The sequence below is a fragment of the Odontesthes bonariensis genome, chromosome 7 (genome assembly GCF_027942865.1).
Source record: "Odontesthes bonariensis isolate fOdoBon6 chromosome 7, fOdoBon6.hap1, whole genome shotgun sequence".
NCBI lineage: Eukaryota > Metazoa > Chordata > Actinopteri > Atheriniformes > Atherinopsidae > Odontesthes > Odontesthes bonariensis.
In genome coordinates, this window is record NC_134512.1 from 26,544,848 (window position 1) to 26,569,516 (window position 24,669).

Genomic DNA, 24,669 nt, shown 5'->3' on the forward strand with positions numbered 1-24,669 from the left:
GACAGAGTCGAGCAGCTGCCAGCCTCCCGTTGATACAAATTCAAGCACAGGCAGCCCCTGTTCTGCCGAGCACGGATGGAGTAGATGTGTCGGTCGCTAAATGAGCTACACAGCAAATGTAGGGGAATACTTTATGCTTCACTCTCACAGGTGATAAAAGGTTAAGCAACTGCATTATCTAAGGATTGAGTTTAAAAAGGTTACTCAATAGAGAATGATGCTCCCTCGTAAAACCCACCCTTTTTTTTTTAATATAACTCATTTCAGGTGTCTCAGGTGTGTGTGTGTGTGTGTGTGTGTGTGTGTGTGTGTATATATATATATATATATATATATATATATATGTGTCCCATAGACTTACTTTACATAGACAATCAGCTGCCTGTGGTGCAGCATTTCTTGCCAAATCAAATATCTACCAGTAAACTATCATCAGTACAATCACCAAATGCAAGTTCAAAAGAGTCCAACCTAAACAAACCCATCAATGTTTCCACAGCTCATACTCCCAGTTTCCACTGCCGCCGCCTCCTCCTCCTGAGTTGCCGACTTCTCTAAGACGCACAAAACATATGTTAAAATAAAACGTGTCTGATGATTGACTTTTTTACAACCAAAACAAATCGGAGGCATTCCGGCTGCACACCTCTCTGCATTTTTAAGGCAGAGACGGTTGATGACTCCCAGGTTTTTTCCAGTGTTTAGTCTAGGAAGCAGTTCTGCACTAAATGAGCTTAAAAGAGGCCATTTCCTCCACTACAGAAGTCCTGCGCATGCAGATGTCACTGCAGCTGCCGAAGGATATGTTGAGGTCTGTGTGGCCCTTGAAATCTGTTCTGACATCTGGATGGCGTGGCTTTTACACAGCAGGAGCAGGGTCCAGATTCAGAGTAAATTCAGGGCATTGGGGGGGGGGGGGGGGGTTGCAAGGACATATTCTGTAACGAGGACGGCAGGTAGTTCGTTAAAAGACTGCTGCGCAAGACAATTTTATCAGGGGTTACAATGCACATGCGATTTCTATTATCCGTGTCAAACACACGCTTTATGGCTGGTGCTAGATAACGCAGGTAATAAGCTACAGACATTAAAGATGAAACTGAGAGCTTAAAAAGAGCAAAAGGCAGAAACCAAGAAAAAGACTGATCTCGGGATGGCTGTTGTGGAGGAAATGGCATCGAGGCAGGAATGAAAGCCGGTGGGATTAACGAAAGGCAAATTGGGTTGGGGTGAAGTCAAGCTCAAGGGTCACCAGTAATTAGCCACCCCGACAAAAAAACAGACAGCTGATACAAGCAGCAGTTTCCTGGGAATTAATTAATATAACACAACACAGAAAGCCTTTGTAGCCTCCTCCATCCATTAAAGAGGAGTCCATGAAAACATTATCCATCTAACCGCTCCACGTGAAGGCGAGAGTCAGTGGTGACGTTGTGTTTTCCTAACACGGCACACAGACGATGGCTATAAAGATGCCGAATAGCTCTTCTAGTTAGAGATCAGGGGGGAAAAGGCTGAATAAAATATATCAAGAGAACGCAGACAGGGGCACGGCTCTGCCCGAGGGAAGAGAGAAAACACTGATTTTTTTAAGAGTTTCTATTCATTCACAAACCACGACTACTCCGTCTCCATTCCCTTTGTCTGACAGCTAATGAGTGGCCGAGCACAGCAGCAAATGCACAACAGAATGGCTGAAAAGTTCAGAAAAGGATTCATTCACATTAAGGTGGTAATGCGAGCCGCTGAATCAGTGGGTGCACTTCGCCTTTCACACTGCATCCGGCTTTTGGATAAATAACACGATGTGGTATTGAGCTAGTTTTGAGACTTTTTTTTTTATTTTTAAAATGATTATGTCCCGATATTTAAAACCTAAGAATTGAAAGAGCACTTGTACTTTCCACACAAGCAAAAATTATACTTTTTTTTTTTTTTTTGGCCCTTTAACCTCACGGACTGACATCCTGTGACTCAACTGTTACAAACCTTCTGTTACCACACTTTATGCGACATGGCCTCCAAGAAAAATGCCCGTGGTTAGGCACCACTACGTATGGCCAACCTGCCTATTATGGTTTGCCACCTTTCATCTGTGAATGTTAGTTTTGTGTTTGTGTGTGAGGCGCAGCTCCTTGCATAAATACTGCTGTCATGTGCGCTTCCACACACAAACACCACCGACTCCTCAGCGAGCAGCTGCTTTTCATCACCACCCTCGCACATGTTTGCACATCGCTCACTTCGCCGGCCTCATCTCGCTCTCTGTTTATCAGGGAGGCTTTTCCTCACTCCTTTCTTATTCCCTCCCAAACTAGAATGACAGGGAATATAACAGGATCATCCATCACTCCGTCCTGCACTGACGGCTGTCCTATATGCAGAGGGGAGGATGCGAGCAATCCGATTTCTCACCATCATGACTTCCCTTTAAATGCACCATAATAATACAGTGAGAGTGTGAAATGAGTCTTGACCCATTCTTCTCTTTTTGATGGAGGTTTACCCACAATAAATCACTTTTATGTGATAATAAAAGCCTGCTCTAACAGCATTATAACAGGAAAAAACCGTAGCTTATCACTCAGTGATCTGACTGATATGTAAAGTGAGACGAAAAGGAAGGAAGTGAAGCAGTGCTTGGCATCAGGGGTCCACAACTTTCCCATTAGAGCTTAGCCACACTGGAGTCGAATCCCTGAGAGTCGAATCTCATTATCACGCCCGTTTATTTTTGGCAATTTCTGACATTCCAGTCATGATCTTTGATGCGGTTATGGTGAGCGAGACATCTATCCAGGCTCTGCTGCAGGTCCACAAAAACAAGCAGGTACACTTACACATTACACAGTGCACACTGTGTTTAAACGGACACACTTCTTCAATGCCTTTGGTAATCTTTTCCTTTCAGATATTCCAACGAAACGTTTTGCGTGGACACTAAAAGTGGTCTGATGTGCAGTGTCGACTCGTTAAATGACAAGCACAAAGTAAGCCTGGCACTAATCTGCATGCCGTATGAACAAGTCTTTTTCCCCCCATCCTTGCTGATGAAGAAACAGTTGCCCAGCAACAGATTTTTGTGTTTCAGCGTCGCCTTTCCAACGAAGCAGCGATGTAAACAAACACAAAGAAACAGTGAGGGGAGTGAGAAAGCGAACTCTGACATCTCGCCGAGTCGGATCCGGCAGAGCTGCGAGGTGACCGCAGGAACTCCACTTCCACCCATCATGTGATCTAAATTCAACAATTTCCCTCTAAAGTAGGGACCTGCGCAGAATACCGGGTGGTCTCAGACCAATTAGAAATCCACAGAGGCACCACAAAAAAAACCCAAAAAAAACTGTGTGCACTTTTGGGAGAACGTGGCCAATTAAAGCAGCTGATGAAGAGGCACTGGAAAATGCCGGGAGGTTTGAGGCAGCGCAGCGCGTCATGTCAGCTCACCCCAAAATGGCTCCAACGTGTGCGGAGAGGGGAACCTTTTATTCCAACCAGAGAAAAATGGTCAGAAAAAGCACATCCTGGGCTCCATTTCAACCTTGAGATTGAGCCGGTTCATTTCAGAGGAGTCTGTTCTGATTGTTCTGATGTCAACAAACAATAGCAACATCAAAGAAAACGTGGAGACCTTTGAATCCGTGTGGATAACATAACGGGCCAGCTCGGGTTCCAGTGACTATGCTAAAACGAAATGGAGGAATGTCACTTTTAAACCATCTCAGACCCCGGCGGAGGGAGGAAGACGAAGAAACAGTTGAGCTCCTTGGCTTGCTTGCACCCCCAGTCAGCGCTTTCCTTTTCAGCCTTTGCCAGCGAAATGGCCGTGATGTCGATTCCAATTCTTTTATGAGGCCATCCAGAGCCAATCTGCACAGGGAGTCGAGGGAAGAAACGGTTTCCAACAGCCAGGGGTGGTATGGTTGAGATAAAGCTGGGCCGTTAAAAAGAAAATCATCAAAATTACATCAATAAGAAACAGATGAATAAATGAATGATATGTAGGGTGCAATGAAGAAGGTCTTCTTGTTTCAGTAACACTCCATCTCATGAGAAGGGTCCTTATATAACCATTATTTCAGCCTCTGAGTCATAACAGAGCAGCTGCACAGTTTAACAGGTGACTATCATACTGTAACGTAAGTGAAAACACGACAACACGCTCAGAATCCAACAACTGTGTCCGTGAAAGGAATGTTGTCTTTTGGCAAAGAATCATTTCAGCCCTCAGGACCTCATCTGGTTTTTTCGTATGCAGTGAAGATGACAACACAGACTTGAAACCTGAGCACCACAAAGCGCTCCAAGTCTTAGTCCCCCCCCCCCTGTCTCCCTATCAGTTCACAGCATTCTGCTGCCTTCTAAATCTGCCCTCCTCCTTCAGCTGCACGGCAAACAATTATTAACGGGATCAAAGCATATGAAAGGGCTTCTGCGTCAGCGAGGTTGAGCTCGGGGAGCTGGGAGACTGAAAGTGATAATTGCAAAGCGCTGAATATTTTTTCCTCTGCATGGAGTCAGATACACGCAGAATGAGTGTGAGCTCTGTAAAAAGAAAACAAACAAACAAACAAACAAACAAACAAACAAAAAATCGGACGATAAAGACGAGCCACTTGGCCGCGTCAAACTGAGGGAGCCGTGACAGTGAAAACATTCTTTCCCTCTCAATTTTGGATCGGCTTTGGATCACAGAATCATGCTAAAAGAATGGTGACATAAAAACCCGCCGTTCAGCGCAAACAAGATCGTTCATCAGCATGTGGAACTGACAGAGTGCAGATTTAGATGTTTTTCATACCGAGGGGAGAACAGCTCCGGGACAGATTCTATGACAGCTTTTAGTTGGTGTGTCTGAAAAGATCTACATCCATAAAAGAAAAGCAAAAAAACAGCTTTAGAACTTTACTTTACTTTCTTTACTTTACATCAGTGGCCCAAAAAACTTCTCATCTTAGGTCGTAACTCTGATATGGAGGAGAGCATTTGATCAAAAACAAGTAACAGCATAGGTGAGACGTCCTTATGTGTATTTATCATGATCTCAGACACGCATCACATATGTTATCGGTAGTGGTGACACACAAGATAGCACCTTCACACAAGACATTGTCCTCGTACTGTGGCCATCTGAACCTATTAAACAGTATTAGCAGCATATATTGCTGATTCCTTCCCATTTTGAGGGGCAAAGAACAGGATTAGAATTGCAATGACTACATATTAAGCTTTGACACATTTCACTGAGCCAGAAGTAGGCATCAGTCATAAAATATTCAGAAGAGAGGGACATTTGATAGCTTAACCAGAGTACGGAGCGCAATGTGGTGAGAGTGATGAAATGGGGCAATATCAATCTGTCTGTAGCCATAAAATCCTGAGTCAGAGTTTAACTATGCACACATGGAGAAGGGCTCAAAACTATTATCTAATAGGGCAACCGTGTTTGGCTGCCCTCTGAGAAAGTGAGGGGGTTTGAAAAGGTTCGGTGTAAATTAAAAGAGATCAGAGACTGAATCATTTAAGTTCCGTTTCATGCAGGTTATGAACCCGGTTTCCACTCTCCCACCTTTGGTCGTATATCATCTACATTTTCAGCAAGCTGAGGCCCTAAAGCACCACAAGCTTAAAGATCTACAGGGAAACGCAAATCAATGCTGCCTCCCTCACTTACTTCAAGAAAAAAGGCAGAATCTATGAATATGCAAATATTGTTTCTTCTCAGAGTTTAAGTTCTGGATCCAAGATGCTTCCTAAATCATTGATAGACCACTCTCGGGCAATATGCTAAGCAGACTGCCTAATGCACCGGGATTAGTTTCCAAATCAGTCATGACATTCATTTTTTTCTTGCAGCGACAGGCTGAAATCTGAGATGAGCTCAGAAAACCCTCCACTTTCAGAACTGGAAAACAGACTTTCTATGTCGCACCAGCGGGCGTTCGAACAGTGCGGTCCACACCGTCTGCCCTGCTGCGCGTCGGGTTGAGTAAAAAGGTTGAAGAACGAGCTGCTTTCACTGTTAAATGTAATGAATGACACGGTGTTCCTATCAGAGCGAAAATGTGTTTTGAAATAAGAACGTTCTAAAAAGAAGTGGCACGGCCAGAACGATCTTCGCTTGAAAAATAAAAAGATTGAACAGACAAAGGCAGAGGACAGCCTGTAAGGATCTGCCAGATGTTGCCATTTCCAAAAAGAAAGAAAAAAAAAATCTAATTGAGGAAAGACATATTTCTAAGTTGTACTGGAGTCCCAAGTGAATACTGATGAAATGTCACACTGTGCCCAAAAATGGTTCCAAAACTGAAATAAAAGCTTTTTGACCCTTTTGTGGTGTATGTGTTGACGAGCTAGAAATCCTTTAAACGCCAATGAACAAACTGTCACCATCTGAAGACAAATGTTTGAGATTTTCCATTTCCCGCAGAATCTCTCATTTTGCCACATTAGCAGAACTCTCGGCTCATCTGAAAGCTGTCGGCTTTGTAATTTGAGAGAGATCTCTGCTGTGTTCACTGGAAGTGCATCCTCTGGATATCAGCTTTCACGGCCAGGGCGCATTCTAGGAAGTAATTGATACAAAAAAAAAAAAAAAAAAGCTGAAACAAAGAGTTCCTACAAACAACATTCGGCAGAAGTGAACGCAGGGAGGGGATGATGGGAAAGAGGGCGAAGGGTCATTATTGTTAGTGGAGAATAACGCTCTCTGCATAGCCTGCTCGTGTTGGCTTCCTGCGTTTTGCTGATTGCTGAACGTCTCTGAGGACCTCAGACAGACAAAATACACGATAAGAACTTGTTGAAGGCCCTCTGAAAGGCCGAGACACAGCAAAGGAGGCAGAGGAGCCAGAGGCAGACTGCTTGGACTGTACAGAATAACAAAGAAATGACAAAGTGAGACAGAAGACGCTTACCTTTTTTAAGCTAGAGAGAACAACAACAAAGGTGAGCCTGCTTGTGATGCTCATATAGTTAAGACGGTTATTCCAGAAGCAATGAGGAAAAAGAAAACATTCAGAAGGCGTGTCTGATTTCTTATGAAAGTCACATGGCTCTTTAAGAGCAGAATACTTTCGCCCTCATGATCAGAGTTACAGATATTATGACCGAGTCATCACAAGACACAGCAGAACAGCAAAATCCATCCGCACCGCTCGCAGAGCATCCAGATGAATTCATCGGAGCGGCGACCAGAGGCGTCCCCTAAAGAGTTTACAGTCTTGTGTTGCTCAGCTCTATTTTTAGGACGTCAGCCTGAAACGAGCTCTTTGAAGCCCGATTCCTAATATTCACCAGGTAATAATCCCGCATGGGAGCAGAGCTGCGTGTTTGCAGAAAGCAGAGCTCGATGCTGACAGATGTTCTGATGCATCACCGGTGTTTGTTGCAGGCATGCCAAAAGGTCAGAAAGGAAAGCTAGGAGGAGGTGGAAAATGCTACACTTTGAATGAGTGGGAAGTTGATCAAAAGAAGACGAGACGCTCGCTATATCTAGAGTGCACTAATATTACTTTTAAGGGAGGGTTATATTAAACTATATCAAACACAACAAGATAATGTGCAATGTGTGGTTTCCCACACCGAGCCAACACACATTTTGAAATACACTGTGCATGCAGAGTTCAAAGTCCTGCATGAGAAATGTGCAAAAGCTTCGTTCGAGATGCTTTGTTGCACTACGCCGAAGCTCGTGCACCTCTGTCAGTCTGTCGAGAAACATTTCGAGTCCACCGGCCCCGCATTCCACCGACAGCTGAGCCTGTGAGAGACATGCAGAAACAGGACGCCGCAAACCAGCCGCAGCCACGGTTGAGAGATGAAGGTTTAAAGAGCCATATCACGTTGCAACCTGACAGGGCTGTTCATAATAACGTAGCCATGGACTGCTGTGAATTTCCCCCCTTTGGACTGTCACCATGAGTTTAAAGCGCTGCACACCACCATGTGACAGGCCGGGATGTGAAACTGACTCTTTCTAAAACTGGAAAAAAAGAGGTCCGAGTGAAAGGTTTGAATAAGCCACGATCCAAAAATGTGGGAGAAGAAGACGGAGCTGCATAACCAGGCAGTATCTGAGTAAAGTATGCGAGCCGCTGCTGCATATACAGCACATAACTGCAACCGATGACCCTTAGACGGATTTAACGTGGACATCACGATAGCTCCTTCATGTCCTGAGAATACCTCAGAAACAAAAATCACAGCTATCGCTTATGATAAAGAAAGGTTTTACTTTACCTTATCTTAGTTGCACACTTACACCGCCCATTTCCCCCTTGATACAGGATACAAGTGCTTCCAGACGGGGTCAATTTAGATCATCTAAGCAACAGCGTTTGAGCTCAGAGAGGCGAGGGGGAGGAACTGTGTAGATCCGTCTATTACCCAGGGCTGGGAACCTCTAAGCACCTCAATTCAGTTACTATTCAGCAGGGTTGCAGTGACATTGTAAAATGATTGTTGACTTCCTTTTTCCAATCCAGAACTCCCTTTTTCCCCTCACTACTTGTTACTGTCAGAGAAAAGTATGCAACAATCCACATTCGATTTACTTCGCATATAATTCAATAATAAAGCAAATGGAAGAGATGTGCATAGTTAACTGGAATTTGACATTTGCCAACATATTTCCTGGACAGCACAGCCTCAGCCTCTTCTGAAGCACAGCATCTTGAAGCCATCTGCCAGTCACGAGTGAAGGTTTCGGTGACATCTATCCTCCCCGTTTTCTTCCGCTCGTTGTAGAGTTTTAGGATCCCCGAGTCGACAAAATATCTTCAAGATGGAACCTTGTGTCTCAGCTCCAAAATGTGCAACACAGCGCGAAAGCCCGGCATAAATAACAAACGTGGCGATGCGAGTTCATAATTTGCTTCGCCCCATCAGAGTCGGGATGAAAGCTCGATGCTCCTCTGGTGGGCAGCAGCTACAACCGGGTGGAAACAGGTAACGGGATTTTTCTCGTGTTATTTGTTCAACTTCACGGAGGCCACAGGGCTTCCACAGCTTCTGCCTACAGACTGCTATCAGCTCCGAAATGTATGTTCACTCCTCTAAAATCCTTCGGTGAAGCAACGAGACTCCCGCAGGAAACACAAAACCTTATTTTGTTCGACATTTCAGTTTCATATCGACAGGGTACTGAATGACAGATTGCATTTCTGGTCAATCTCTAATCCTGCCCCACTTTTCTCTCTGAAAATAGTTTCCACTTTCTCTCCCGTCTCCGCTGCCCAGCTCCAAAATCCAATTTCATTTTGGCCATTTGGCAACAGAAGACGGATCTGGCTCTGTCGGCCTTCTGGCAAGAGGTAAGTCAACATTTTCAAAGAAAGGGAAAACAGATTCAATCTGTTGATGGAAACTTATTACCTTGTGACACTGGAGGGAAACAATCAAAAAGATTTGCATTCATGAGCTGCAATTGAAGAGTTTCACACAGCAGCTCCTCGTCTTTCCAGGAGGAAGAAAAGGGTTTTTGGGGTCCGGTGTACCTCTAGATTCCAAGAAATCCTTCGATCGTGTGCCGTGGCCTTTTTCAGCTTTTTGTTGACACAAACATTCGCTTAAACGGCGACTAACTGGGGCCCCGCTGGCATGACCCCAGCATCATGGTTTTCAACACTAACAACTCACTGTGAGGGAAGAATCGATGGGCTGAAAGCCACTTTTAAAACTGTAACTTTTCACACTGGAAACATTTCCCCCCACGTAGCCTTGACTTTATATTCCCAATACTCCTATGATGATGGTGATCATCAACATGAGCCGTGGATCAGTGCTGCCACGTCTTTTCAGGTGAAGACCTTAACCTTAAAGATCTCTCGTCTCCTCACTTTAAACTATTTGAAATTTTCATCTTGACCCAGATGACCAACTGTTTACACAAAGATGTCTTATTTGTAGCGAGTTAGGATATGACGGGCACAACATCGCAACCTTTTGAGCGTCTTTACAATATCTTGCATACAAAGCCGCAAAACACACAAATAAGCTTGACAAAGTAAAGCTGTCCCTCTGGTACACGTTAAGAACCGGACTTGATAATCTTCCCATCTTAATCGTCGCTCATTCTTTCCCTGATACACAGTTTGACTGTAAAAGTCTGCAACGACGCTCCCCATCTGCCTTTTTTCAGACCGTCCATCTTTACTGCAAATCTAACTGGTCGTGTCAAACTATCAGTAAATGATTAATTGCTGTAATTCTACTGGATCACAGAAGGCTCTGGTGAAACCGAAGCACCTACTTAAAAAACAAACAAAAAAAAAAAAAACACTTGCAAAACAAACCAAATAAATTGGAATATTGTTACAGCTGGTTGTGCACGTGATTAGATGTTAACCCTGATGGGAATGTCAGAGCATCAGAATAATTAGAGAGAATTTCAGCTTGTGGTGAGTGATCAGGGTTAAAGTACGACAGAGAACAGATATTTTCTTATGAACTTAACCCTGACCCTGCATACACGCTGCCCAACCTTTTGAGACTCCCCATCGCCATCTGTGGAGTGAAGACCCAGAAGTGGACTGAGGGGAGCAAACATCCTGAACATCTTACAGAAGAAAGATCCCCGATTAGCCCAGAGGCTCATTTTCATACTCATTAAAAATGCATAATAAACACACTTCTGTTCCGTGCCTCGCAGACCATGAGGCCTCCATTATTTGCCATTAAGAAATATGTAATATGAGAAAAGTTTAATGTCAGCATAAAGAGTGCATCTGACAGTGCACTTTCAATCTTTCCATTCCCTGCAGACTTCTTTCCGGAGATGGAGGAGGTCGGCCTCCTAGCTTCGACAGTATTACCTCGTAATGACTCACAGCTATGTGCGTCGTTCAGTAGTTCTACAGAAAACTCCATTCAAGCACATGGTTGTTTTCTTAAATAACCATCATAAATATTTCAAACCATCTTAATTTGGATGTTATTTGAAGCTACTGTTACCATTCTCAGGCTGAAATGAACATCAAACGCAATCACCGAGAACGTTTTATTTTCTTTGACAAAAACCTGTTCTGGAAATGCACAGGGGCTCGGGAATGGAATCTTTGCACCCAGGCGAAGGCAAAGAATGACGTTAAGCCTTGACGGACGTCAGAAACCTCGCACAGAGGAAGGCATTCGACCCACCTTTTAAGTCTCGTACAGCTGGCAAAGAAATACAGCTGAAAAAACACACTGAAGAGGGAGGGGTGAACGGGGTTTGGGGGCAGGAGTCGTAGCAACAAGACAAGGGTACAAAACATAAGTGTATCATCATCCAGACGTTACGCTGGTCTGAAACAGTATTTCCATACGGCTGGGTGAAAATGGGATGATAAGAGTGGAATAATACAGTAGCTGTACAGCTCGGGCAGGAGGTCTTCTGAGATTAATATTCATCTTTCTCAAAATCCATGCAGAATCAGAGTTTTACATTCATGTGAAGACAGCCGAGGCAGCTGCTTCTTTGTGTTGATTGCGATTAAACGGTTTTCATAAACAAGACGAGGACACCATAAGCTCACCGTGCACCACTACTGTTCACCTTTGCCGACTCATACTGACCAAAAAGAGGCGGCTTTTACTGTGTCGGTACGTCATTTTTAACGGCACGCCTGGGTCGAAGAATCAAAGCAGAGCATTGGCTAAAATCAAAAAGATGGAACTAAAATTGGCTCCATGAATACTTCCACTGCTGGAACAGGGACGGTCTTCCACGTTTGCCAACTGGCTCGCCCAAAAGGGGCAATTCAAAAACAGAAATACATCCTACAAAAGGATCTTTATCTTCACTTGAATATTGACGTTGCTGTCAAGTCCAAATTCTCTTCCCATCTTCCAAGCACGAGCCACACAGACTGTGTCGGAGGCTGAACAGCTGAAACATCAGCCCACTTGAGGAGCCAGGCGAGACGAGGTTGACTAAACAACAAAACAATCGGTGTCCAGACTGACACGTTTGGTGCAGATCATGTTGAAAGTCTTCTGCCCAACTAGTCCCCGATAAATCTGAAACACAGATTATATGACAGCATGTGACGTAAGAAGCTCTTTATTCGAAAGTCAGGGACTTTCCCCATCTATTTCCAACTTGATCTGAGAGCAACAGAAAGTATACTTATAGATATTTCAATTTCTGTAGGACTGCCTTTAACAGGTGATAAAGCTGTAGCTGACAGCAAAAACTGGATTATACTTTCAACTAGGAACTAAGTTTGTAAAAACTTTAGAAAATTTCCTTCAGGAATATAAAAGAGTGTTTTACCAAGACAAGACAAGCATGTACCAGACTCCAGAAGATATAAGCAGACGGCGACCTCACAATAAGCAGCTAAAGCAAAAACTGAGATGTTGCAATGCTTCATAACAGCGAGTTTATTCAAGTCACTGTCCTGCTTTCCTGAGTCCGTGTGTGGGAAATTGAACTGTTAGTGGCGAGTTTGCATCCATATCCTTAAAGGGGAACTCCGGGGCATTTGAAGCGCAATCCCATTGCTAGAGGTTGTCAAATACTGATAGTAGGACACAGACTGGTGCAAATCGGCGCTTCCTGTGCGGCGATTGCGCTGTTTGCGCAGCCTGTCATGCTAGCCAAATACGTGGTGGCCAATGGACAATAATAAACCTTCCACGTAAAACAACAACAACAGCGCAATCGCCGCACAGGGAGCGCCGATTTGCACCAGTCTGTGTCCTACTGTCAGTATTTGACAACCTCTAGCAATGGGATTGCGCTTCAAATTCCCCGGAGTTCCCTTTTAACCAAAAGTTCATCCGTGTTATTTTAGAAGAGTACATCTTGCCCTGTGGCGCTGCCGGTGCCGTCTGGGATGTTACAAGGACACACCAGCCCATTCTGAACACTGTCAAACACTCATCCCAGAGAGAATGCAATGATGGATTTATGTTATGCAGATGTAAGACTTTCATTAGGCTCCTCGGCCGGTCCCTCGTTGGTAGAAATCCGACCGCAATCTCACGGTTTCCCTTCACTCTGCACACCTCTGACTTCCACTACAGCTCTATAAAACAATAGTTCCTGCCTGGTAGAAGAGGTGATGAAGGACAACAGCTACCTGGGTGTTCACCTGCACAACAGACTGAGCTGGAGAGGCAAAACTATCTATAAGAAGGGACAGAGAATGACAGAAGAATGATAACATTCTTCAATGTTATCAGTAAGATGCTGCATATCCTCAAAATGTCTGCGGTGGAGAGTGCAATCTGCTATGCAGCCATCCGAGCCAGTGACTCAAAGACACTGAACAGACTGATAAAGAAGGCTGGCTCTGAGGTAGGAAATGCTCTGTAGCCCCCTGGAACCAACTATCCAAAGAAGAATGTTGCTAAAGCTGCCTAACATAATGGACAATGCTGTGCATTCTCTGCATAACACAGTGAAGTGTGTTCAGTCAGAGGCTTCTTCAGCTCAACATCAACATCATCAACGTTCCAGGAACAGCCACAACTCTACACAATGATGGTAACTGTTTTGATGCGTTCTCATGCTGCAAAAATAACTTCCCATTTAATTATTCAAAAAGTATTTTTCTAATTCAATAATTGCCTTCAGATCAGAGCGCCCGTGTCCAGCGATCCCACGAAAGTAGCACTCAATTTCCTCCAGCAGAAGGCTGACACTAATCCAGCTCTGGAACTGATGTTCTGAAGCTAATCCTGCACTCTGTTTTTATCTGGTCGCGGTATTACTGCGATTATTAATCCTCACTTCAAATTACAACCAAACAATAAACCGTTTGCCTGCACAGGAGACAGGAACTAGGCAACCAAAGAAACGTGATTTGCGACGGCAAACCAAACCTAACATACACAGGCATGTGACTTACCCATTTCACCAGAATATAAACACAGTCATCACGGTCACTAAATGACACCAGCATGATCTGTAAGACGCACACAAATATGACACCGAGACGCTTCACCTGTGGCTCTTGCGTCTGTCGTTCTGCTGCTTTAATACTCAAACCACATTACACAGAAAATCATCAGTAACTTCTAATCCCACATGATGGAGACGGAAATACGCAAGGCAATTTATGGATGTGACGTAAGTGGGACGACTCATAAACAATCTAAAGAACGTGAATAAAACACAGCTAAGCCCCCAATAAAATAAATATCTACAGTCCTCATTGATAAAAGGGAGCACGGTTACGTGTGTGGGAAAGCATGTCCATATCTTGGCAACCTTGACTAAGTACTGGGGAGAGCCGTGACAGGCCATGAGGAATGATGACTTCTTCTCATGCAATGGCGCATTCCTGCCATAACTATGTAGAAACGGGTCTGGGGGGATAACTGTAGCAGGCAGGGGAGATGTATGGGAAACTGCCACCCACATCTTCTGATGTATGGAGAGCTCAAGAGTTAAAAAGGCAACCTGACCCCATTGTTTCCCTTAACCTGTGTTCCACCAGCAGGTGATGGTGAAGAAAAGTGATCAGAGGGTTCTCAGGATGTTAGCCAGTAGAAAAACCGGCATTTCTCAAAGAGTTGCCCACAAAAGGAAAATGTTTCAATTCGGTACTGTGTACACATTGAGTTTTTGTGACAATTTTTAGATAATGACGGCCTGACTCAATATTTGTCATGATTAGAAAGTGTGGCAATATCATACTGTGAGTCATCAGCTTATCCCCCGGAGGTTAGCTCTGAATATCAGCCGAAGAAATGGAGCGGAGCCATAGATCATTTCATATTGATGTCTCAGACGTCTGGGACTCTTTTTAAAATCCATCTCTGCTCTCTGATGTGCCCTGATGGGAACTCCAACAGCTGCTTGCTTCCACACTCCACTTAGTGGGGCAAACATCAGGGACTGGAAGGCAGACCAGGAGTGTGATGGGACTCCTACCGATTCATTGATCTCCGCTGACTTTGTCGTCATTGACACATGGCCTTCAAGGACAGATCCGGTCCAGCTCTTCTCCACTTTCACACAACCTTTTCCTGTAAAGCTCCATTCGTTCTGTGGCATAATTAACTTGAGCCTTATCACATGCATCATAACAGGAAAGCTTGACATCACTTGCTGTTGAGGATAGATGGCAAGCACACATTTACTAACACTGTCAAACGGTAACTATAGAGGTAAAAAAGCACAGGACGCCATCTAATCTATTTAGTTAGGGCAATCACAGGGTGGAAATGTAACAATCAATAAGTAGAGCAAGTTTAAGAGCTTCTACGAGGCAACAATGTGTCATCTTGATGGATCTTTACATGTAATATATACTGCCAGTCAATATACATCGACTTCCTGAGTACTCAAACTGCACAGTGGCTAAAAAGTAGCTCTTGGCTTGTCACGGGCACTAAAAACAGAAGATTAAAACGTGATAAAACCTAAACAGGAACTCAAGAAGAATTCAGCAAACACTGATATTCTCCTTTACTCACTCATGTCAGCTGAAATTAAACTTTTACAGTTATATGCTAATCATTCCTTTGTGCAAATTAGGGTTATGCATCAGATGAGTTATCTTAAACGACTATCTTTAAGCAGAGGGTAACCAATTCCTTAACTAATTACAGGTTCAAACATCGTTTCCTTATGTCAGGAAAGGGATCTTTGGGCTCATGTGTCCTGCCTATTAAGTGAACGATCTGTCTAAGATCTAATACAGTTTCAGTCTCAAGGTGGGGAAAGTTTTATACTGTCCCCATTTCACCGTTTGGGCCTTTGAATCGATCAAACGTGAACTGTATAGCTTTGGTCCCAGTCGACTCTTTGATGAAATTTGAGTGTGATGTCACAATAACAGGTTTCCAAAGAGGCCGCATGAACCCTCTGCACGCACCACTGGTCGTCATCTCGGCCCTGTTTTTCTAGTGAATAGAATTATTGAGACGAACTAGAAGATTTAATGAGAAATCTGTGATCAATCAATTACCACTCCCTCCTAAAGACTCTTGAAGTATGTTTTTAATGGGGGAAAAAAATGGAAAATGTTGCCAAAATAAGCATGAAAAGAAAAGATGTTACCCAAAGCTTTGCTTGTTGTGGAAACACTAAAACATTGGGAGGGGGGCCTCTTTCTGGAGCCAGCATCAAGAGGCCATTACAGGGCCTTCATTATAATTTACATGTGTTCTCACTGCCCTAAAATCATACATCATTATACTCAACTCAAGCAGTAAAAATACAATTTCATATATTACAATCAAGCCATTTTCAAAGGGACAGCTGATAGCCTCCAGCCACCGCAACCAGGATGGCATCCTTTTAATGAGATGGTCCTTGATAAGCGACACCACCCATTCACACATCCAGGGTTTAAAGGCGGTAGCATGGTTGCCGCGTCTGTCACGGCGGTGGTGGACCGTGACGTCAAAATGACGTTTCAGGCCTGGCGCTTCCCTTGAAAAGACGGCGCTGCGCGTTGTCGTGCACCAGTCGATTTTTGTAACTTGGCGGCACCGAGCACAACGAACCGGATGGACCGATGTGAGACCAGGCTCAGTGAGGAGGTGTGTTTGTACAGGCAGCTGTACGAAACTGCAGTGAAACAGCACAGGGAGCACGTAAACTCCCAAAACTGGTGCGCAGAGATTGGCAGAACTTTGGGGAAAGAGGGAGAGTTCTGTAAGAATGTGTGGAAGAAGCTACGGGACAGATATGTGAAGGCAAAGAAGAGGGCAGAGACTCTGTTGATCCCGGGGGCTTCAGACCTTCACCTCTTTTAACTGAATTAAAAAATTAAAATGATCCGAAAACTGCAGCAGTATCATTAATTACAGTGTTCTTGCTCTTGACAGCGGCATTGTTTTCTTCTCCACTTTCGTGGTTGTAGAGTAGAGGTAACCTTCACGTAGCAGCACCACCTCTGTGACGGAGAAAATTGCAACTACTGGCGCGCAACGACTTGCGCCACTATATAGGGTCCTATGGCGGGCACGAACTCGTGACGTCATCAACACCACTCGCGCGAGCAGACGCGGCAACCATGCTAGAGCCTTAACACTGACTATTAGAGTTCTGTAAACACTACCAGAAATCAAGCTATTCTTGCTTAAAAGGAACCCAAACTAATAAGGCTTACAGGCCTTAATATGCTCCAATAGCCTTCACATGTTAAAGTATGCTGTTTAAAACAAATTAAATATTTCTATCATTTAAAAAAAAAAAAAAAAAAAAAAAAAAAACTCTTTTCTCTCAGTTTGAGCCTCAGAAGCTGCCACAACTTTAGATGCACAACTTCTGCCCCCAGCAGTACAGAAATGATAGATCTAATAAAACAAGGTGCTACTTTTGGTTGTAGTTCAGGTCTAGAAGAAGAAGGGAAGCAAATAAATGAAAGCTTTCATTAGTCCCGCACCATGTTAATGTTATGCCTTGTTCATTGCTCATACACCTCCTGTACAGGCTGTTGGACAGCGAGCAAACAAAGCTCGTACATTCAACAAAAAGGAAAGTAGCTTTTGAGCATATTAGATCAGAGATCTTCATTGATTATCTCGCAAGAGGGAGAATCTCGTAGAATTCTTTACTCCTGGTCTGATTTTGTGTCACGTGAGGCCACACCTTTGAAATACCAACATACATGAAGTCATGAAGGAACAAAATCTTTCCCAAAAAGAACAGATTACTTTATTATCTTAAAGAAATCCCTCCAAATCAATTCAATCATTTGAAAAAGACCTGACACGCTCTTGAACTTTCCCTTTATGTTATCACAATGCTATGCACGTCGGGCCTCTTATGTTGGCTGAACGTCACTCAAATACAGCTGCGTTCTGCAAAGACCACTAAGTCACAGATAAACACACCCTTATCAGCATAAGCCAAATTTACAGGGCAAGGCTGTTCATCTGTTTGAAAAATCTGACTCATCTAGCTCTCAAGGCAAAGTGCTATCAAACATCAGCCCGGCTAGCAGAGGTAAAACTGAAGTGCACGGCAAACCCTGTGGGTAACAGATGAAGATTAAAGCAAATATCAAGTGGAGTCAAAGGTATCACAATGAACCGTGTCGCTGGTGCTGCGATCTGTTTGTACAATTCAGCATCAGTCATGGTTCCCCAACTCTGCCAAAGGTCTTTGTGAAGAAGAAAAACAGCAAGAGGATTAAAAAGTAGAATTAAAGTTAGTAGCTCAGAGAGAACACTGGCACGAAACCGTCACACGTGAAAAATGGAAACATGGCTCCTTGAGATTAACATACAGACAAACGTGTGATCAACTGTTTAATAAAAACAATAAGAAATTGTGACTTAGCTCACCTGCCAGGCAAGCGTCTCCCTGTTGTCTCCGGTATTCTGCTCGAACTCGCCGTTTCAGACGGCGCCACGGGGCATATTCAGGCTGCAGCTGATTTTTCTGCAGACAAGGAAAGCAAGAGATAAGATGACAGATGTCGGCTTAATGTCACCATCACCTGCGAGCTCCATGCAGGGAAGCGAGTTTGTGAAAATAAGTGCATTTCTTTTCATACATACTTATATATGAAATGACAAACTGTGAGCACAACTTTCGTGTATATTTCGCTTACACCAAGAGACACAAAGCAGATTGTCACGCAATATCTTGAAATGCTCTGGCAGTTAGTTGTGAAATGATCATGAATAGTTTGGGGTCAGAGCTTCTCCACTAGGAACAGAGCTGAGGATGTGGCTGACTGAAACACAGACCGCTCCCTCTTAATGTACAATAATCTTCATAAGCAGTCGGATCACCCTGCCAAAGAGCCAGTGTGCATTAATAATGCCAACAGACTAACGAGCTGTTCCAAACCCATTCTCTGAAAACATCCCACTTCTCATTAAAGTCAGTGAGTCAACAGATATTAGACATGAACCACTCCCCTGCCCTAAATTCATGGCCACAGGCATGGCATTCTGCTTTCACCCCCTTATACTGTAGTCTGCTCCAGCAGGAAAACAAGCTATAAAAGGAATTGTTAGTTCAGAGCTCAGCGAGTGGCTCTAAACGATTAGAGTCCAGGGCTTAGAGGTGAGGAGTCTGTTTACACTCAAAACTTTATTTTTTAGCTAGAAGAGGTACCACTTGCTAAACACGACTCGGCCTTTCATTTATAAACCAAAACTAATATTAGCTTCCACCGGGCAGCCGGGTGGAGGGAGGGGAACAGAGTGAGTCTGTGAGAACATATCCAGGTGTGCCAGTTGGCAGTGTTTAAAATATTTTCACCCACATGTGTTTGGTGGGTTTTTATGGACTTAATTATTATTTCTATTATTAAGTTTCTTACATTTTTTTAACAACCAAATAAAGTGAACTTTAGATCAATCCACAGACAATATTCACAGTTCTGAAGCTGGAACAAGACAATGGCAAAAATCTAATCAATTCAATACATACCCTCAGCATACTCGAGTCATACTTTCATGTGTGGGTACATAAGAGATAGAGGCACCAAAAGTTCCGACATGAGTTGAACACTTTCAGCTTGAACTCCAGTTATAAGTTCAAAATTCTCCAAAAATCCGGGCCAAGTGTCCCCCCCTGGGCTTCCCTTTACTCCTGGTTTGAGCCTTGACCTCTTCCTTCCTACATCTCTAATTAGCAGGGCAACACTATATCCTTAAGGAGGCAAACAGCTGACCAGCACCTCGTGTTTTTATGGACGTTAAGCGGCGGTAATCGGCACAGACAGAGCTGAGCGCACGAGGCCACTGCTACCGCGATGCAAACTGTTTTATAGCATCCCAGCAGCACGACTGCAGTTTGCACCCGCTCCAAAAACAGCGTCTGTACAATCATGACTCCACAGGCGCTCCTGGTTTACAAGCTGTTGTTATGACAGTGTGATGGACATCTCTTCGTGCATAAAGTTTGGCAAATGATCACTCCGAGACCAAAAGTGAAAGTCGGAGTCACCGTGCCAATACACTGTAGTTGGGATTTTAAAGGTTACGACTCGAGCTTTGGAAACGAGGCGTTTGATCCTCAACTGAGGCAAAACTCTCGGATCCCAACGGGCGGGAAAACATGCCAAGCTCAACAGAGGCTGAATCAAAGACTTTGCATTATACTAGCCCTGAAACCACTTATGAGATTACAGTATTCGACTGGAAGCTTACAATTTTAAAGATCCCGTTCACACCAAACCACGACAAAGCGATTAAACCGCTTATTCACAAGGTGAATAGTCTTATCTGGACAAAATGCTTTATTTTTGGGCAGGGGGATTTCTTTTTTCACCTATGAAAAAACATAAATCACACAAACATGCAAGAATAGAGACGGTGCCATCTTTAAAATGAACATTCTTGTTTGTGGTTGAAGTGCACAGATGTGGCGTCCAAGCTAAACAGTCTGGAAAGCCACAGGAAGGGCAGCTGACTGGCGCATGGAGCCAAGAACCTGTTCCCAAGACGACAGAAACTGCACCGTGACATTTACAAAGGCCTGGAAACGTGGGTTTTTCCAGACAAAAAGAGAGAGATTTAAGAAGCCTTCAACAATCCTCTGATAGACAAACAAAAGAGATGTTTGTGTTCTTGCTGCCAAAGTAGACTCTGTCAACAGACTGAGTAGATCTAACATTTGTGAAAGAAGAAGCCTGAAATCTCAAATGACTGTACAAAGGACTGGAATGGAGAGCGACCCAGTCGTATATCAGCCATGATGTCATGACTGTGCATCTGGAGCCGGGGCAGAAAAAGCAGCAGATCTGACACAAGAGCCAAAGTCTTGCATCACATTTAGATGGCATCAGACACTATATTTAAACATGATTCTGCAGGCCAGAAAAAGAGTGTGACGTCCCGTGGATGGAGGTTACCTAACAAGCCCCCTCTGCTCCCCCTTTCTTAATCACAGTTTTTACCAGACACGCTTCCTTTTTCTTCCTTCAGAAGTAATACACATTTCCCATCTAACTCCTGAACTTTCTTTTACCCCCCTCTGTGGGCATGCTGTTCAAATCCCAGGGTGGGCAGCTGGCTCTACATCTGACACATATGAGACTAGAGGGAAACTCCAGATTGTCGTGGTGAGGGCAGCCGCCCGTGGCAGTGCTCAGTGGGGTTCCAGTTGTTTATGGTTGACACTAATTGCAGGCCTGCAGACCCGCTCTCAAATCTCCAGTCGGTACAAAGAAGAAGGAGGATCGGTTGTGACAGGATAACAACGAGTGACCATTCAAACTTGAGTGATTGTTCACACTCTAGGATCCAGCTGAGGCTCCACGAGGAGCTCGATTCACTTCTGCAAGACATTCTTTTCTGTTCATCACAACCCTGAACTGTGCTGTTGGCAGAGTACGGAGCCTGGTCGCACACGACTGAATTCACACTTCAGACTGTCGTAAAGCGAACATCCCTAACGGAGGCTTCATATTCTGCTTTACAGCGGTTACTCTGGCAGACAAAGAGCACCATTACACTGTTATGAAGGTGTGCAAGTTTTACTTCCAGCCTGGGACTTGTGCTAGCCTGGCTGACGCGTCCACAATCTTGATGAGATGGTGGTCTGGGAACTAGGTGTGCATTTTCTCGTATTTGAGGCGTGGTTTACGAATGCCTAGAGCCGTTTATTGGGCGCTACGAATGTCTATCAAATGACGTCAGGTTCTTCCCATGCTGCTTTGCGCGCGATTCATAGCCAATTGTATCACTTATACCACATGACGACAGAAATTCGACGAGGAAGAAGAAAAAAAAGTAAAATAAAAGTAAACTTGCGCTCTAAGCTACTTAAATTGACAACAAACTAGGCCTATATGCTATATTCTACATGAATTTTTATGTTGTAGAGTTGTGAATTTATTTTAATAATGGAGAAATTGAGCAGCCTTGCTTTGTTGTCTACAGTAGTAGATCAACCCTCATCTTACTTTGAAGCTCCAAGCTCCCAGAAGTGACGTCGACGAAGCTTTAGCAGCAGAAAAGCTATCAGGCTTGTGTTGATAATAATAAACTCCTGGACTATGTACAAACTTCCAAATGCATCGTTTTGTGAGTACAGACCATATTTGTACTACTGTAGAGGTTTGGTGTCATGGCATGTGATTTTAGTGTGGTAATTTTGGAGATTCTGCCAGGGTCCGTTAACCCTTGTACGAAGCTATTCGGGATAACTCTGTAACTCAGCTGATGTTCAGCCAATATCGAAAAAACTGCGGGTGGGCTACTTGGCTGGATGTCACGGTTCAAATGACCCCAGGGTGGATCTACTCCGAAACACTTTCTAAGGCTGCATCGAACGGTAACGTTGTGTCCGCTGTCATGTTGGATTAACACTCTACAAGCTTCGGTGTAGCGCATAGACGTCGTCATCGTCTTGCTGCCCCTCCCCCCGTTCTGTGATTGGTTCCCGAACTCTGGCAAAAATAAGGGCGGTGGTTTCCAGGCTGACTTTGCAGTGAGAATGAAATCGAGCGCAAAGCAGCATGGGAATTCCCAGGCTAGACTTGTGCTGCATATCTTCCCCATTACTGAGAAGTAAAACTCACTTTATCAACAAAAGACTTGGCTCGCAACAGCCACTCCAACATCAGATGTGGGCATATATGTGAAGAACAAAAGCTAACCAACTCTAACTAACTATGTTACTATTTACTCTAACTCTCAGGGTTGACTTTAGTAGTTTTTACATGTGAAATGTGAATGTAGACTTGACTTGAGCCGGCTGAAACAACTGTATCGGGTGTCAACCTAGGAAATTAAGTAAATCAAACAGAGTCAGAGTGTTAAGTAAAATCCAGCGAGCAGTCTCTTTGAAATGTACTCTGCAAAGGAATGCTCGATCCAAACACAGCGGCCCACTCACCAATTAAACTGCTTTGAGCTGGTTTGAATCCCCCGTTTAATAAAGGGAAAACCAGCAACCACTTTTATTTCGTGTAAAATGTAAAGCACGCTCCACCGTAAGTAATCAACCAAATTCACCAAACCACAGGCCATAGATTTTTGTTTATTTAATTTTTTTTTAAAACCAGAAACCGCCCCATGCCCAACCCAAACTGAAAGCTTTAATCCTCTTGACAGCTACTTTGTTGTTTCAAATGCAATAAAAAAAAAAAAAAAAAGACTGATGATATCTGCTATCTGCAGAGCCTTCATCACATGTTGGTGCAGGTGATCGACTCAATATTGGCCCAGAAAAGAAGACTGTGTGCTGGCATAAGGCTGAAATATGCATGCCAGAGTAAATAAACGCATGAATTCCTTCTATATTTAGATCTTATCTGCTCTTTAGGGGAGAAAAACACTTTGAACAAACACCTTCTAAACAGCAGCAGAGAGAAATCAAGGGAGAAGCTAATTCATCTTACTATTTGCTGACCCGGTTCTGAGTCCAGACCTATATTGTGAACTGAATAATGGAGCTTGTTGTGCTGCGGTCTTGTTTACCATCATCATGCTCGCTGGCTAGTTTGTGCACAGCCCCTGTTCCTGTCAGTCAGCAGACCTCCGAATCGCAGCCCTCCCAGCTCCTCCTACTCTTCATGGCCCCCAAATTTTGTGGCTCGGTGCCAATATCTGGACAGGACAACCTCTGGCTATCACAGTCACAGACTCACACGTTGAAATTTCAAAAGCAAACAGTCGGGTCAAACATAAAAACCCATAAATTTGCCCTCGTCATTTCTTCTTTCACACCATTCTCAGACAGACACGTCACACCCGTCTCATCCACTGTGGACGTTTAGTCACCCCCCCACCCCCCCACCCCCACTGGCCTGCAGCCCTGATATGGTTGTGGTATGGCTCGGGACTCTGAGCCAGGGTCTGAGGGAATGAGAGAGTTTGTTTTCTTGCCATTCTCATCTCAGTGTGATTCAGATCGTGTCATGCACCAAACAGCGAGCACAAACACAGTCAGGGAGGAGTTAGAAAGATAGGGCTCGCGCTGTTATTGCTAATGTGATCACAGGGTGGGTGAGCTGTGCGTGTGTGTGTGTGTGTGTGTGTGTGTGTGTAGTGTGACAGAGAGCGAAAAGACTGTCTATGAGTTAGGTAACCTGAGATGTGCTCTCACTCAGCTGGGTGACTTGAAAACGGGGTGAGTCTGCAAATTTAATTTGAGCAGCACCAACAGGATTATTTGTGGAAAACAGTCTTGCTGTGTCAGGGAAGGTCAGGCAGTGGATGTTTATTTACAAGCGGTGGATGCTGAGAGACATTTTCCCCGTTAGTGTTACATAATTTCTTTACCACTAGAGATGCACCGATTGCAAAATTCTCGGCCGAGACCGATTTCCGTTTTTTTAAGGTCTGACCTGTACAAAACCGTTTTTTCCAATACCGATTTTCTATCTAAGAAATAATTATAATCATATAATAGACACTATATTTGTTTGGCTTGAGTACCCTTTCCCAAATTTAATACAAGTACCCTTCTCCCAGACAACATTTTGCTTATATAACTGCAATTAAAAGCAATTAGCAATTAAAACCACAACTAGTGGTAGGCTATATGCTATCATAACCCCCCTTTTCAAGAATAAAACATAACAAATAAGAAATAGTGAGAGTTTCGACAGTGCCTCCTGAGCAGATTTATTTTTTCCTCCTCATATTTGTTAAACAAACCTAGGTGCTTCTTTTCCAAGTGGCGTATTAAGTTTGTTGTTCCAAATGTCTTAGGCGTTGATCCTCCGTGGCTTACTTTTGACTTGCAAGCATTACAAACAGCGTGTTTTGGGTCGTCCTGGCACAAAATGAAATAAGTCCAAATCAGTGACATGT

The 24,669-nt window shown here is 43.9% G+C and overlaps 1 protein-coding gene across 2 annotated transcripts in view; it reads right to left on the reverse strand.

Annotated features, from left to right (window-relative positions):
• The window catches only part of peak1 (pseudopodium-enriched atypical kinase 1), a 92,327-nt gene that overhangs the window by 58,117 nt on the left and 9,541 nt on the right, over positions 1-24,669 (reverse strand). Inside the window, exons 1-2 of one of the 2 annotated variants that reach the window (XM_075470357.1) lie at positions 23,253-23,331; positions 18,235-18,331 (exon numbers count right to left, since the gene is read on the reverse strand). The gene's annotated coding sequence lies outside the window, so the exon portion shown is untranslated. Of the gene's footprint in view, positions 1-18,234; positions 18,332-23,252; positions 23,332-24,669 lie in introns of those variants that run through there. The other variant, XM_075470356.1, reaches the window with a different exon arrangement.